The sequence below is a fragment of the Aquarana catesbeiana genome, linkage group LG03 (assembly GCF_042186555.1).
Source record: "Aquarana catesbeiana isolate 2022-GZ linkage group LG03, ASM4218655v1, whole genome shotgun sequence".
Lineage (NCBI taxonomy): Eukaryota > Metazoa > Chordata > Amphibia > Anura > Ranidae > Aquarana > Aquarana catesbeiana.
Genome location: NC_133326.1, coordinates 41155770 through 41173374, shown reverse-complemented (window position 1 = coordinate 41173374; position 17605 = coordinate 41155770). Strand labels below are relative to the sequence as shown.

The following is a 17605-nucleotide window of genomic DNA, read 5'->3' as shown; positions in this document are numbered from 1 at the left end:
TGCTGACTGCCCTATAGATTTACTGCTACAGGGTAGCTGCACCGTGCAGAATCGTGTGTGTGTGTATATATATTCATGAAGTAAAAATGTGTAAAGTCAATCAAATAATAAGTGACAGTAAATCAATTAGCAGCTTCTTTCTTATTCTAATTGTATTTCTATCACTCACAGTTTTTTCTCTTCACTCAAATAATCAAAATACATAAACAGTGCTGCGCTACTAAAAATATACAGTGTGCATAAAGAATACAATAAAGACATGAACTCAATCAACATTCCAGTCCATGAAACAAATAAGTGACACAAACAGAAACAATCCACCATTCTTGTGAAATGATCCAAATAAAATGTGCTTGTGATCTCCTCCACTCGGGTATTGAGCTGCTCACCTCACAGTTTGACCCCTGTTTCACCAGAGGGTCAAAGAAGTTCCCCTCTGGGGATATCACAAGGAACTGACGTGAAGCTGACACCGGAAGTCATCTATTTCATACACCTCCTCTATCTGGTTGGCAAACTCTCCGTGTGTGCAACAATCTATAGATATATAGATATAATCTAAAATAAATATATATATACACGCACAGAATGGCCCGATCTAGTGCGCTCCGTTTTTAATAGGGTTGTCCCGATACCACTTTTTTAGGACCGAGTACAAGTACCGATACTTTTTTTCAAGTACTCGCCGATACCGATTACCGATACTTTTTTTTTAATGTCACGTGACAGTCCCTTTCTCTGCAGCGTCAGCTGCACTGAGAATGAATGGAGAGGAGACAGCGGCTTCTCTCCATTCATAAACTGACACATTGTAATCACAGGAGATTACAATGTTTCAGTTATGTGAATGGACAGAGTCAGCTGACTCTCTCCATACACAAAGGAAGGAGGAGGGGGACAGAGGAACTGAGGGGGAGAATGGAGGGGACAGATAAGGAGAGCAGAACGGAGGGGACAGATAAGAAGAGCAGAACGGAGGGGACAGCTGAGAGGGACAGATAAGGAGAGAGGAATGCAGGGGACAGCGGAGAGGCACAGAGGAAAGGAGGGGGCACGGAGGAAGATGCAGTGACAGTCAGCTGTGACCGATCACAGCTGTATGTCACTAAAGCAGCTGAAAGCCGCTGGGGGAGAATCTTTGTATCTCCCCCATGCGCCGATCACAGCTGACTTCCAGGTATCGGTGGAAGCATCGGGAGCATTTGCCCGAGTACAAGTACTTGGGCAAATGCTCGGTATCGGTGCCGATACCGATACTAGTATCGGTATCGGGACATCCCTAGTTTTTAAAATCAATTTATTCCCATAAAAAAACTTTCAAGGTTCAACATAACAGTAGACATACTAACAAACGAGGCACTGAGAGCCATGCTAGTTGTACAGGCATAGATGCAAGTAAGACGGGATGGCCGCAGTGTGACGTTAGCATGTGGGCCCTGCTGACGTCACAATGCGGCCATATATGCTGGTCGTTGCATACACCAGATAGAGGAGGTGTATGGAATAGAGGACTTCCAGTGTCAGCTTCACGTCAGTCCCTTGTGATATCCCCAAGGTGAGCAGCCTAATACACAAGTGGAGGAGAGCACAAGCACATTTTATTTGGATTATTTCACAAGATTGGTGGATTGTTTCTGTTTGTGTCACTGATTTGATTCATCACCATTTCATGGACTGGAATGTTGATTGAGTTCATGTCTTTATTGTATTCTTTATGCACACTGTATATTTTTAATAGGGTGGAGCACCACTGTTATATATATATATATATATATATGTATGTATGTATGTATGTATGTATGTGTGTGTGTGTGTGTGTGTGTGTGTGTGTGTGTGTGTGTGTGTAATATAAATAAATATATATATATATATATATATATATATATATATATATATATTATATACACATGATTTTGTACTTTCGGATACGGGGCGCGCGCTGCTGCTGTGCATTGTCACAGCAGTAGCCTATCTGCGGGTGCAGGGCACTGGATGTCCACCGGCACCCACCGATCGTCGGGGAAAACATACAGAATGGAGCTCTGCACGTGTAAACAAGGCAGAGCTCCGTCCTGACGGAAATAGTGATGGATTTCCTTTTCCTGCTAGGGGTCAGAGACCCTAGCCCCCCCCCCCCTTTTTTTTCCTCTCATGGATCATAACCTAGGTAACTCTTGACTTTGGTTTTGGCAAAGGAAAAAGTAGAGGCTTTCCATAATTTCCCAATTTCCCAAAAGTCTGCTGTGAAGATCTGGATCATTAGATGAAACTGGACCTTGAGAAGGCTGGGCAGCTTTATATGCAAGAGCATGTATTTGGAGAGGGGAGAGATCCTGGTCCCGGGTAGTTTGGTCAGTAGACAGAACACAAGACAACTTTTTGGGACAGAACTCACAGTAGCCCACCATATCCTAAATATAACCAAAAACACTTTCCAACAGGTAAAACCTGAAAGAATCAAATTAAAGGATTTTAAAGATGGGTGGTCTCTCGTAATGATATTGCAACCAACTTTTAAAAACAATCAGCTTTAAATACTAAAGTGATATTAAAGTCTTGTTTTTTGCCTCCTCTGTGTAGTGGTTTTGCACAGAGCAGCCCCAATCCTCCTCTTCTCGTGTCCCTCGCCGGCCCTCCTGGCCCCTCCCTGCTGCTGAGTGCCCTCACAGCAAGCAGCTTGCTATGGGGGCACCCAAGCTGCTGCTCTGTGTGTACAAACATGGAGCCGCGGCTTGGCCCTGCCCCGCCCCATCTCTCCTCTGATGGCTCACTGACTTTGATAGCAGCGGGAGCCGTTGTGTGTCTCGGCCATTCCGGAGGGAGAGTCCCGGACATCGGAGTTTCTCGTGTAACATCGCTGGATCGAGATGGGGCTCAGCTAAGTATTGGGGGGCTGCTGCACACAGGTTTTTTATCTTATCTTATAGTATGCATTAAGATGAGAAAACTTTCTGCCTTTACAACCACTTTAAAGCGGTAGTAAACCTCCGAACTCCCCCCCACTCAAAAAAAAAAAAAAAAAAAAAAAAACCTGCAAGACAATAGCATTATGTGCTAGCATATCATGAAATACCTTTAGAACGAAGCTCCCACAGCTCGCCCGGTCACTGCCAATGGGAGCTGACATTGACCCTCTGCGTTTCTTACAGGTTTGCGGGCTTCGGTGCTGTGAGTCACCGGAGCCACGCAGAGGTCCCTACCATGCATGCGTGTGGGAGTCCTCCGTTTCTGCAAGTTTCGGCACGAGCCGCCGGACCTTCAGCGCACATTCGCCGCTGTCGCCAGCACCTGCATGAAGGCTGAATACCTCCTAATCATGCAAGTTTAGGAGATATTCATCTTACCTACAGGTAAGCCTTATTATAGGCTTACCTGTAGGTAAAAAATGACCAAGTGGGCAATACAACCATTTTAAGGCTGGGTTCACACTTGTGCGATGACAGACATCGCATGTGATTCGCACCACATTGCTGTGCCGATCACATGCAATGTCTGTGTGGCACGAATTCAGCCATCCAAACTGGCTGAAATCAAATCGCATTCGCACTGAAATGGTGCAGGACCCTTTTTTTTTTTTTTTTTTTTGGTCCGTGCTGGAATCGGATGGCGTGGGTGGTTTTACCCCCCCCAGCGTCCGAGAAAGGGTTAAAAACCACCGCAAAGTGCCTCTGCAGAGGCGCTTTGCCGGCGGTATAGCCGCGCTGTCCCATTGATATCAGTGGGCAGGAGCGGTATACACTCTGCTCCTTCACCGCTCCGAAGACTTCTTTTCCCGTCCTGAAAATCAATTGTTCCGCGCTTAGGACAAAAAAAAGGAACTGCAGCCCCCCCAAAAAACAGAAAATCACCTAGGTGAAATTCAAAATAACCGAGATACTCTAATAGGGGAATTGGCGCTGTTCAAAAAAAAAAAAAAATGTGCAAATATATATAAAATAATGGGTATTAAATATATATACGTGAAAATACACCAAAATTTAATGATATACTATAAAGTGCTAGATGCTAGAAAAAAGTGTATATCAATGAAATGCAATACACTAACAATAATACTAACAGTGTAATAAAACATCAGATAACATATACTCTCAACCACTGTGAAAAAGTGACAAAAATACCAAAATAGTGATAATAGGTGTAAAAAGTTTTTTTAAAAAATGTATATTGATAAAAAGTAAAAAATAGAAAAAATATTTTGACAGTGTCCTAAAAAATATAAAGTCTGAAAAAAGGCTGTAATGTATCAATCCAAAAAAGCCACTGAAAAATCTTGATGTAATGCTGTGACAAGTGCTCCCCTTCTTCTGTTGCACCCCCAATCGTGCCCTCACTCACCAGAGCGCCTAAACCCTGCAGGGGTAATAGGCATGTAGATTGGGATCCAGCAATGTTGTTCCTTAGCGATCACCGTGGTGAGGACCACCGATCGCTAAGGAACATCATTGCTGGATCCCAATCCTGTCACATACAGCCCCTCCCCCTTGTCCAGGCACTTTGATAGACAGATCACCCGTCCTATGGGATATAGATATAGATAGATATATCTATATCTATATCTATATATATATATAAAATATTCTCTCTGTTATGATGATGCTGTACTGCATTGGTGACCGTATGTAAAATAAAAAAAAATAACTTGTGGAAAAAAAAAAAAGATTTTTTTTTTTTTTTTACATTTTCTTAGTTTTCCAAACAAATGTTACAAAAATTACAACTTCAAAAAACTTGCAATGCCTCTTACTAAATACCTTGGACTAGCTACTTTCCAAAAGTATTGGGAGGTATTTGTACCATCCTGACATTTTTGGGCCTCGAGAAATGAGATACAGTCTGTGAGAACATCAGGATTGATTGATTTTTCAGATATATACCATAGTTTGTAGATGCTATTACTTTTCTACACACTAAATAATATACACTGATTATGGGTATTTTCATCAAAGAAATGTAGCAGTAAAAAATTGTTTGCCTAAATTTATGCAGAAAGATTATTTATTTGTATATTTTATAACAAGAAAAAGACACGCCCCTCCTTCTTTTTTTTTTTTTTTTTTTTTCTACATTTTTGGTCTTATTTTGTTTAGCAAAAAATAAAAATCCCAGTGGTGATTAATTACCACCAAAAGAAAGCTCTTTTTGTGTGAAAAAAATGCTAACAATTTCATATGGGTACAGTGCTGCATGACTGCGCAATTGTCAGTCAAAGTGTGACAGCGCTGAAAGCTGAAAAATGGCCTGGGCAGGAAGGGGGTAAAAGTGTCTGATATTAAAGTGATTAACCAGTTCAATACAGGGCATTTTCACCCCCTTCCTTCCCAGGCCAATTTTTAGTTTTCAGCGTTGTCGCACTTTAAACCACAATTGTGCGGTCGTGCGACGTTGTACCCAAAAAAAAATTGACGTCCTTTTTTTCCCCACAAATAGAGCTGTCTTTTGGTGGTATTTGATCGCCTCTGCGGTTTTTATTTTTTGCGCTATAAACAAAAGAAGAGCAACAATTTTGAAAAAAACACAATATTTTTTACTTTTTGCTATAATAAATATTCCAAACTTTTTTTAAAAAAACAAATTTTTTTCCTCAGTTTCGGACGATACGTATTCTTCTACATATTGTTGGTAAAAAAAAATTGCAATAAGCGTATATTGATTGGTTTGCGCAAAAGTTATAGCGTCTACAAAATACGGGATAGATTTATGGCATTTAAAAAAAAAAAAATATTTATTTATTTTTTTTTACTAGTAATAGCGGCGATCTTGATTTTTTTTTTCCGTGACTCTGACATTATGGCGGACACATCGGACACTTTTGACACATTTTTGGGACCATTCACATTTATACAGCGATCAATGCTATAAAATTGCATTAATTACTGTGTAAATGTGACAGGCAGTGAAGGGGTTAACCACTAGGGGGACACAAGGGGTTAAATATGTTTCCTAGGGAATGATTCTAACTGTAGGGGGCGGGGACGTACAAGGGGAGGAGACCGATCGGTGTTCCTCTGTACTGGGAACACAGATCGCTCTCCTCTCACCTGACAGCACGTGGATCTGTGTGTTTACACACACAGATCCACGGTCCGGCCCGGTTAACGGGCAATCGCGGGTGCCCGGCGGACATCGCGGCCGCCGGGCACATGCACTGAGTCCCGAGCAACGCGGCGGGCGTGCACGCGCCCCCTAGGCGGTCGGGAAGCCCAGGCCGTCATATGACGTCCACCCAGGATGGGAGATCCCATCTGTGGTCGTCATTTGACAATAGCCGGGTAGGGAAGTGGTTAAAGAATTAACTTTTTTGTTCCCTCCAAGGCAGTGAACTATGTTGCTTGAAGCATTTCCGTGGTGAGAGCAAAGGTGTTTCATTAATCGCTTTTACGTTCAAACTCCTCCGCTATTAGATTAGTGGCAGCGGCACAAATTATATTCCAAATATCTAATTAGAAAAAGAAAATATGAAAACATGGATGGAATCTGCCGGACGTTGTCACACGTCCCTAATACAATTTCTGTTACACACTTAACTTTGTTAGTAAGAAGGTTGTTTATGGTGTCTAGCTGGGCTTGCAGGAAAAGTTATCAATTATTGGACTTTTTCCGATTGCTTTGGTGGTGCCACTTTTGAAGCTATTAATTTGCTTTACTCCCGCTCTGCCTTTTTTGTGCCTCAATCATACCATGTGAAGTATACATTATAAGCTCTTAGCAACTTTTAACATTTTCTAAAGGGCGTGAATGCTGAGGGTCTGTAGATTTGGTAAGTGGAAATCTGTAAAGCTGGAAGTGTGTAATCAAAATGAGTGTCAGAATGAAAATGGAGAAATGGAAAAGAAATCATGTAGTTTTACATCCGCATTATGGCTGCAAATTAGACGCAAAACTGGGATATTACTGAGTAGGCTATAACGGTATGGTGACATGTATTGGCTTGTTTCTTTGGGGTGTGAGGGTGATATTATTATACAGGAATTGCCATTTTCATTCGAGCATTCCTGACCTCTCTTCAGCTCCCTCTCCCACTGCTGACACTGAAGAAATGAACTATGCCTTTACCTTCAATTCATAATTCATTGTTTAGAAAAGTTTACTTTTGGTAGGAATGCATAAGTCCACCCTACCTGTCTCCATAACTGAACTTTTTTTTATTTTTTTTTTTTTCAATTGTAATATATTTATTGAGTTACATGTCATTTGCTGGTGCTGTGTGATGCCTTTTGATGCGCTTTCTTCAGCTTGGTAGACACAACGTCCTCCATTTACTTTTCTTGTTTAAGGTTTTCTCTTAAGGATGCACTGATACCATTATATTATTTTTTTTTATTTTTTTTTTTACGAGTACCAATGCTTTTTTTTTTTTTTTTGGGTACTCGCCAATACCAATTACTGATACCTTGATACCTACCGCAACTGTTTTTGTTTATACTTCAGCTGTCAGCAATAGTACAAAGCATTGAAACGTTATTTACAAATGAAATCCATTTATTCTCTTTTAATTCTGCACTTTTTCCAATGTGAAACGTGTAAATATATGTTGAAGGTGTAAAAAAAATATCAACACAAGGCAAAAAAAAAAAAAAAGTTTTTAATTTAATAATGGTTTATAAAATGTAAAAAAATCAGCAGGAAAATTAATAATTAAATCTAAGAGAATGAGTTAATTAAGGCTGATTAGAGTCAAAGTGGTTGGACTTTTGCAACCACATGAAGATAAAAAGTTTTCTGTTATGCAGCAGTCCCCTAATACTTACCTGAGCCCCCTCTCTCTATCCAGCGATGTTGTAGGATTGTCTCGGCTGCCCAGGGCTCCCTTTCTCATTGGCTGAGACTGCAGCGCAGTGCCATTCACTCCCACTCCTGTCAATCAATGTCAGCCAGTCGATGAGGAGAGAAAGGGGGCCGGGCCGCAGCTCCGTGTCTAAATAGATACACGGACCCTCAGCTCGGGTGCCCCAATAGCAAGCTGCTTGCTGTGGGGGCACTCACCAGGAGAGCCGAAGAGGCACCCGAGAAAAGGAGGATCCGGGCTGCTCTGTGCAAAATCCACATGACATGTTTGTTATTTGTTTGTTATATATACCACACGTGTGAGACTTTTACACGGCCTGGCCACATAGAGAGGCCCAACATGAAGGGAGCACTGTCCGGTGTTCTAGGGGCATAAATGTCAAATCTAATTTGACTACCTATTACACTTTTGTGAGGCAAGGGTGAGAACTGATGTAGCATGGATGGGATGACTGAGCATGGATGGGATGGCTGAGCATGGATGGATGGCTGAGCATGGATGGATGGCTGAGTATTGCTGAGCATGGATGAGTATTCCTGATTAGGGATGGCTGAGCATGGATGGATTGATGAGGCTGGAATTGTCACATATCAGTGTTGTGGGCACTACAGATCCAGCCCACAGCGCTGCTGCACCCGATCTCTCCCCTCTCCGCTCACACTGTATTGATCGGTACAGAGAGGGGAGAGAGGAACTGGACATGACGCCGATTTGTTTACAAGTAAAGGCTCCGTCATTTCAGCAGCCATTTACCGTGATGCGCCGGGTCCTCTGGACCTGGCAGTCACGGATATTTCTGGGAGCGCGATTCTGGGAGGACGTCGGTGTACGCCCTCCCAGAGTTATCGAGCCGCGCTGTAGCCATCATTCGGCTATGGCGCGGTTGTTAAGTGGTTAAACTGACTTCATCTGCAGATCAAAGTTCATCTCTTTAATCTGTAGCTTAAGAAAAACGGTAAGATACAAAAAGAAAAGAGAAACCATTTCTTTTGATTGATCGGCTGACCAATGTTGTGTGTTTTGTTTTTGTTTTTTTTTTTATTACATTTCATTTCAGCTGTCAGTCGGGGAATCCTGCTGTCAGCTGAAAGAACCGAGCCTGAAAGTATCGGTTTCAGGTATCTGAGCATTTGCATGAGTACTGATGCTCGTGCAAATGCTTAGTATTGGCACAACTCTAGGGGTTTTCTTTTCTTTTATTTTTTTTGAGGCATTAACCACTTGACCTCCAAATGATTTACCCCTCTTCTCCCTTGTTCACACTGCCATGGCTCTCAATCCAACAAACATCCATGCGGCTTGCACACAAGTTATTTAACAGAAGTCAATGCAAGTAGTGTTAAAGCAGTGTTCGGCTGTCCAGAACTTTTCCACTTGTCTTCATCCTAAAGTAGTGTTAAAGTTGCCCCAAAATAACGCAGGAAGCTTTTTCTAAGTTGGAGCTACTTGAGTCGCACCGATTAGAACGGTTCAGTTGCCATTGGTGGGGCGCAACTTGTCATGCGACTTTGAACTGTCAAGTCACGGCAGTGTGAACCAGGGCGCCAGGACATTTTTTGTTATTGAGCGCTGCGCTGCTTTAACTGGAAATTGCACGGTCATGCAACGCTGTACACAAGTTACATAGTTGGTGGGATTGAAAAAAGACACAAGTCCATCGAGTCCAACCTGTGTGTGTGCTTTTATGTTAATAGTACATTGTATATCCCTGTATGTTGTGGTCGTTAAAGTGCCCATCTAATAGTTTTTTTAAATTTATCGATGCTCCCCACTGAGACCACCGCCTGTGGATGGGAATTCCACATCCTTACTGCTCTACAGTACAGTAAAGAACCCTCTACGTAGTTTAAGGTTAAGCCGCTTTTCTTCTAATTTTAGTGAATGGCCACGTGTCTTATTAAATTCCCTTGCACGGGAAAGTTTTATCTCTATTGTGGGGTCACCAGTACAGTATTTGTACATTGAAATCATATCCCCTCTCAAGCGTCTCTTCTCCAGAGAGAATAAGTTCAGTGCTCGCAGTCTTTCCCCATAGCTGAGATCCTCCATTCCCTTTATTAGCTTTGTTGCCCTTTATACTCACTCCATTTCCAGTACATCCTTCCTGAGGACAGAGAACTGGACAGCATACTCCAGGTGCGGCTGGACCAGAGTCTTGTAGAGCGGGAGAATTATCGTTTTATCTCTGGAGTTAATCCCCTTTTTAATGCATGACAATATTCTGTTGGCTTTGCTTGCAGCAGCTTGGCATTGCATGTCATTGCTGAGCCTACCATCTACTAGGACCCCCAGGTCCTTTTCCATCTTAGATTCCCCCAGAGGTTCTCCCCCCAATGAGTAGATTGCATTCATATTTTTGGCACCCAAATGCATTATTTTACATTTTTCAACATTAAACCTCATTTATCATGTAGTTGCCCACCCCATTAATTTTTTTAGATCTTCTTGTAAGGTTTCCACCTCCTGCGTAGAAATTATTGCCCTGCTTAGCTTAGTATCGTCCGCAAATACAGAGATTGATCTGTTTATCCCATCCTCCAGGTCGTTTATGAATAAATTAAATAGGATTGGTTCCAGCACAGAACACTGGGGGATATCATTTTAGATGACTTTTACCTCCTTGGCGATCTGATTTATGTCAGTATTTTTGAATGTCAAAGCGGTACAATTGTTTTGCATGGAAATTTGGCGTTTTATATTGTAGGCCTGTAATTCTCTGGAATAACTCACTTAAAGCGGAGTTCCGCCTAATTTTTTTTTTATTTTTTTTTTTAAGTCGGCAGCTACAAATACTGCAGCTGCTGAATTTTAAAATATGAACACTCTCACCTGTCCAGGGCGCCCGCAATGTCCTCACCCAAAGCAGATCTGTCCCTCGGCTCTCGGGTGGAGGCGCCGCCATCTTCGGTAAGGGAATCAGGAAGTGAAGCCTTGCGGCTTCACAGCCTGGTTCCCTACTGCGCATGTGCAAGTGGCGCTGCCCGTCCTCACTGTTTCCTGCTGTCTTCTGGGACCTGTGTGTCTCCCAGAGGACAGCGGGGGGGCGAAGGAGGGGCCAGACATGGCATAGATCACCGCGGAGCCTGCAGCGATATATGCCCGAAAGTGAGCAATTACCTGGATTAGGCAGGTATCTGCTCCCCCTCCCCCCTGAAAGGTGCCAAATGTGACACTGGAAGGGGGGAGGAATCCAATCAGCGGAAGTTCCAATTTTGGGTGGAACACCGCTTTAAATCTAAAATGGGTAGAATGTCATTGCTTGGTCAGCTCTGTCGACACCTTAGATGGTGTTATTGTAGTCTATCACTCAGAGTTCAGAAGTATAAAAGTTGTCGGTTGTTACGCAATGGCTAAAGAAGGAAGATGTTGCCTTTCCATAATTGCCTTTCCATAGTTGCTGTATTTTGGATTGAATTTTGTTCCTTTTCCACTGTATATGACTGAATTCCAAATGTAGACAGTTGACGATTCGCATATCATGTAGGATTTTACGCCAAATCATGCTCTTTGATGCAATGTATTGTATCCAGCTGAGCCTTCCCTTGTAGGTCATTAGACTTTCATCTATGCTGATATCTCTTTCTGACACATAGCTCTGTTGGAAATTCTTTACAATCATTTGAGATACTTTCCAAATTTTCTTTAGTTTTGGTGCAAGATGAGTAGTTTCATCAAATACTTTGTTGTTTTTTGAAGTGTAAGTATTTCATGATCAGGGAAAATCTGTACTCTGACATGACCGTGCCAAAGAATGGACTGGAAAGTAATTTATTATTTGTCCAATACCACTTCTGCAGGGGCTTCCCCACCACTCCCTGAAGTCCAGAAATTTCCAAATGTCATCTTTGGTCACTGGTTCTCACTTTCTGCTTCTTGGAAACTTCCGAAGCGTAGTAGCTAATTGTTGCTCTTTGTATCGGTTTGTCTCAGTAACTATTTTTTTCAATAACCTCATTGGTCAGAAATAATTCTAAGTATGCCAAGGGGTTGTCGCCTTCAACATCTACTTTCATACCAGATGCTCCAGTAAATGGGAATCTTGGAGGAGCTGCCTGATCTGTACCACAGTCAATAGAGCACCAAGTTCGCACATCACTGAGCTCAGTCGCAGAATCGTCGCTGTTGTCACTTTCAGTGTCTGAAGACGAATTTCCCCACAAATCTCTCAATTCTGCAAGTGATTCTAATTCACTCGCTGTTCTCTAGCTGGCCTAAAACAGATTTTGACCTAAAGGGACGCTTTTTGGATGCCATGGACGTTCGCAAGTTTCCAGGCAGAAAGAACAATAAAAGTGCAGGCAGTGCACTGGACAGAGCACTGCGGACAAACTGAGGTGAAATCGTTTGATACAGTAATGTAATCCTAACAGATTACAATGTAGTGTGTGTGTGTTACGTTTTGAACTTTTTTGAATTTCTCGCTGGCTCTGCCCCCCCCCGCATCGCGACGCCCGCAGGGATGGGAATGAACCCGGAAGACAGAAGACCAGGCCGGAGGACATTGGGGGATCGTAGGGACAAGGTAAGTAACAGTACAGGGACACTATGATGTAATCCCGAGTGTGGCTTGGGGTTACCTCTTTTGGTACTGAAAATGAACCCCCGAGCCACACTCTGGATTACCGCCAGGGAGGTTAAATTGGTTGTAAAGGCAGAAGGTTTTTTTTTATCTTCATTTTGTGCATTAAGATAAAAAGTCTTGTGTGCAGCAGCCCCCCTAATATTTAGCTGAGCCCCATCTCGATCCAGTGATGTTGCACGAAAGCTTCGACTGTCTGGGACTCTCCCTCCTGATTTCCTGAGACACAGTCAATCAAAGTCAGTGAGCCAATGAGGAGAGAGAGGGGGCAGGGCTGAACTGCGGCTCTGTGTCTGAATGAACACCTAGAGCAGCAGCTTGGTTTGGGTGCCCCCCATAGCAAGCTGCTACTGTGGGGGCACACGGCAGTAGGGAGGGGTGAGGGACCCGGGAAGAGGAGGATCTGGGCTTCTCTGTGCGAAATCACTACAACAGAGCAGGAATGAATAACATGTTTGTTATTTTAAACAAACAAAAAAAAACCTTTAATATAGATTGAATGCATAAAATATGTTAAGATAAAAGACCTTCAGCATTTACAATCACTTATGTTAACTAATGTTAATTTGGGCCAAAGTTGAGTCTCCTATGTACAACCTGGGTCTAGGAACCAAGGGGGCTTCACAGGGAGGCATGGATCAATGTACGGGTACATGTGACCACCACAAACTCCCCTCAGCTGTGTTGCCACCTTAGAAATCTTTTAGGGCACTTTCACATTTAGGCGGGGGAGCGTCGGCGGTAAAGCACCGCTAGTTTTAGCGGCGCTTTACTGATGTTTTAGAGGTGCTTTGCGGCCCCTAGCGTGCTGCTTTTAACCCCCGCTAGCGGCTGAATAAATGGTTGATAGCGCCCGTAATGCGACGCAGCGCTTTGGTGGCGCTGCCCATTGATTTCAATGGGCAGGGGTGCTTTAGGAGCGGTGTATACACCACTCCTACAGTGCCTCAAAAATGCTGCTTGCAGGACTTTTTTTAACGTCCTGCAAACGCACCTCCAGGCTTTCACACTGGAGTGACAGAGAGGTGCCTTGCCGGCGCTGTTTTTAGTGCTATACTGCCTGTAAAGCGCTTCAGTGTGAAAGTAGCCTAAGGATTAGTAGTCAGGCTCATTTTCATGTACTGCATGAAGAATAAAACTGAAAGAAGTTTGGGTGTATATATATATATAATATACTCTTTTACAGTGACGTGCCTTTTTTTTTTTTTTGCCGGCTGAATAAATTGTATCTTTAGGAATTGGTGGTTAGAATAAAAGGTGTAGTGAGATTGCCCGCAGCATATTTCTGCGTGGTCTTCTTACCATCCCCAGATCCATCCTCTGTGCAATTTGCTGATCTTATTTTTCACCTTTTCACATTACCAAGAAAGAATTATGTGATTGTGATGTAGCCTGAATATATGTATGTAAAACAGTAACCACATCATTAGGATTCTGCATAGATAGCGCGCTCCAGAACCCTGTACATACATATGTAGCGCACCTCAGATACAACCGGCTCTTTGAGGGCTACCATACTGCTGATGCAGCCCATGATAATATTGAGTTTGACACTCCTGTTTTAAAGTGATATGAAATCTTGGTTTAAAAAAATAAATGCATAGTGCTGTAGGCACTGTAGTTTGTAGCTCAGTTTTTCATGTGTTGTCTGCTTTAAAAAATCCTCTGTAGAAGCTTCCATCTCATTTTGCTGTCTTCGGGTGGCTCCATTTCGCTACATGGACCCATGGAGCCTCCTTTTGGCTCAGTGCCGACTCAGTGGATGAGTCTCCTTATGTCCACAGAACCTCATGCACCTGGCAGCAAACCATGCCCCTATTCCTTCCTCCAGCTGCTGGAGCCCACACTGTTCCTGCTCTACTGTGCCTGTGAAGGATACAAGGAGTGTGTTCAACTACCCAGAAGTTTGGGGAGGAGCAGCGCTGAAAACTTGGAACCAGTGGCCATGAGCGGGAAGCATAAAGAAATCTGTCAAGTGATGTACTGGGTAATGTTGCAAAATTACCCAGTATATTTAAAAAGACAAAGGTTTAATACCACTTTTAAGCTTTCAATTTTAACATGTACTGAAAGAGTAGAGGTGTGATCCCCTCCTCCAGTTTTTCTTAAATCAGACCCATGCATATTACTGTGTTCCAGTTTTTAGAATACGCCTGTAATTATTGGATAATAAAACCTATACTTCCTTTTTTTTTTTTTTTTTTTTTCTTTTTTGACAAACTTTATTACTTTTCCTTTACCCCTGTGTCAGCCAGTGGTGGCTGCAGGGGAGAGGAGAGAGCGCTCGGCAATGGCTGGAATGCCTGTGAGTGGTGATGTCGCTCATAGGCTCCCATGGCCCATCTGTTGTCAGCACTCCCTCCTCCACTGAGTGACACAGGTGTCCGTTTATGAAGCAGTGGAATATATCCACTGCTGAGTTCTCTGGCATTCACAGAGGAGATCGCTCTTCTCGGAGTGCCTGTTTATGAAGCGGTGTAGATCGCTTCTCCTTATGAGAACAGTGGAGAACACCCCCTGTTACTGTAATCTTGTGAGACATAGTGAGATTAAAGTACCACAATTTCAATGAAACACTCTGGTGTCCGGTTATTAAGCAGCGGTAAATTACCACTGCTCAGTACATAGACATTCTCAGAGACCCCCCACCTCATGTTAATAATTAGTTCCCCTACGCAGTATATATTCAGTATCTCACAAAAGTGAGTACACCCCTAACATTTTTGTAAATATTTTATTCTATCTTTTTCATGTGACAACACTGAAGAAATGACACTTTGCTACAATGTAAAGTAGTGAGTGTACAGCCTGTATAACAGTGTAGATTTGCTGTTCCCTCAAAATAACTCAACACACAGCCATTAATGTCTAAACCACTGACAACAAAAGTGAGTACACCCCTAAGTGAAAATGTCCAAATTGGGCCCAATAAAGCCATTTTCCCTCCCCGGTGTCATGTGACTCGTTAGTGTTACAAGGTCTCAGGTGTGAATGGGGAGCAGGTGTGTTAAATTTGGCGTTATCGCTTTCACTCTCTCATACTGGCCACTGGAAGTTCAACATGGCACCTTATGGTAAAGAACTCTCTAAGGATCTGAAAAAAAGAATTGTTGCTCTACATAAAGATGCAATTACACCTTTGTGTGGATTAGCCCCTTACCTTACCGCTGTAAGGTAACAGCGTGAGGAATTTGAATAGCAGCCAGAAAAATCCAGACACCTGTAGTAGATAAGTGGGGATTTCTCCTCTGTGCAGCTCAGCAATGCATGGGAAAAAAAGGGGAAGATTTCCAGATCCAGTAAAGATGTATACAGGGGAAGAAAGAAGGGGGCCCAGATCATTAAGTATGTTGAAACTTGAATTTATTTATTAAAAATAACAGCTGGTTTGGTACTCACATTAAAAAACATGCAAACAAACACAGCACCACGAGCGGCGGGCTCGCAACCTGACGTCACTGTTCCAACGCGTAGCATCACGTGACTTCATCAGGAACAAATATAGTCCAGAAATAAATTCTTCTGTGTATTCAAAGCAATTCCTGCGCTGAGTGTGCTTTGTTCAATCATACCTGATTTCTGGTGAATGGTTTGAACACAGCACACTCGGCACTGGAATTGCTTTTAATACACAGAAGATTTTTCACTCATATCATGGATTTATTTATATTTCAGGACTATATTTGTTCACTACTTAATAAGACACTATTTTTGTAAATTTATCTACGCAAAGCGTTGCACACCATTTTTTGTTTTATTGTCTATTAAAGGTTGTATATTCACTGTGTGCCAGCTGCTAACTAATCGTACAGCGCCCACTTCATTTTGTTTTTAATGCGGATATGACCGCATGTTTCCCAGCTGGCTGTCAAACTGCCTAAAGCCCGTTCCTCCACCCGCAAGTCCCACTGTCTCTTGTCCCCCACCCCCCTTTTTTATATGTCTCAAATTGCTCCGTTCACTAACCCCAGATCACCTAAACTAAACATCAGATGGACATGGCTCCCAGCCCATTCCTATTCCACCTCCCCATTCAAACCAACGGCCACCGCATAGCCACCACCCTCCCCCACCCCACCTCCATTCAGTCTCCAACCCCCACCCCATGCAACCCTGAACAATCTGAGGTCCCATCCATTTTTATCTTTTGACCCCTCCATCCTTCAGTTACTTTCCCTTTCGCCTCTCCACACTCAGACTCCTCCATCAAATAATATTCCTGGACACTTCCAGCCTTCCATTCCTATCCTCAGATTCTTCCATCCTTTCTTTCTTATTCATGGATTCCTCCTTCACTATCCCCTGACTCTTCCATTCTCTATCCATGGATATCACCCTCTTTCAATTCTTATCATTTGACCCCTCCATCCTTCAGTTCTATCCCTGAACTCTTCCATCCTTTAGTTCCTATCCAGACTCCTCCATCTTTCTTTTCCTTCTTCCTTTTTCTTTCCTTCTTCCTTTTTTCTTTCCTTCTTCCTTTTTTCTTTCCTTCTTCCTTTTTTCTTTCCTTCTTCCTTTTTTCTTTCCTTCTTCCTTTTTTCTTTCCTTCTTCCTTTTTCTTTCCTTCTTCCTTTTTCTTTCCTTCTTCCTTTTTCTTTCCTTCTTCCTTTTTCTTTCCTTCTTCCTTTCCTATCCCCAGACTCCTCCATCCTTCAGTTTGGACTGCTTGAATTTGTTGATGAAAACCATGAGCAGTAACAGTGATGCATCGCGGAATCGAATAGTTGACATGATAATCGTAATCAAATCAAGTTGGATGGTTTGCGCTTGTGAACAGCAATCTTTAAGTCTGACCACAGATTTTCTATTGGATTGAGATCTGGGCTTTGACTAGGCCATTCCAACACATTGACATGTTTCCCTGTAAACCACTCAAGTGTTTAGCACTGTGTTTGGGGTCATTGTCCTGCTGGAAGGTGAACCTCCATCCTATCCTCAAATCACACACAGAGTGGTACAGGTTTTGCTCAAGAATATCTCTGTATTTAGCACCATCCATCTTTCCCTCAACTCTGACCAGTTTCCTAGTCCTGACTGCTGAAAAACATCCCCACAGCATGATGCTGCCACCACCATGTTTCACTGTGGGGATGGTGTTCTTTGGGTGATTTGTTGGGTTTGCGCCAGACATAGCGATTACTTTGTTGGTCAATTTTAGTCTCATCAGACCAGAGCACCTTCCTCCATACATTTTGGGAATCTCCCACATGCCTTTTCGCAAACTCAAAACGTGCCAT

The 17605-nt window shown here is 42.8% G+C and overlaps 1 protein-coding gene across 3 annotated transcripts in view; it reads left to right on the top strand.

The window, feature by feature from the left end:
* Positions 1–17605, top strand: part of DET1 (DET1 partner of COP1 E3 ubiquitin ligase) — an 82217-nt gene that overhangs the window by 16127 nt on the left and 48485 nt on the right. The window lies entirely within an intron of this gene.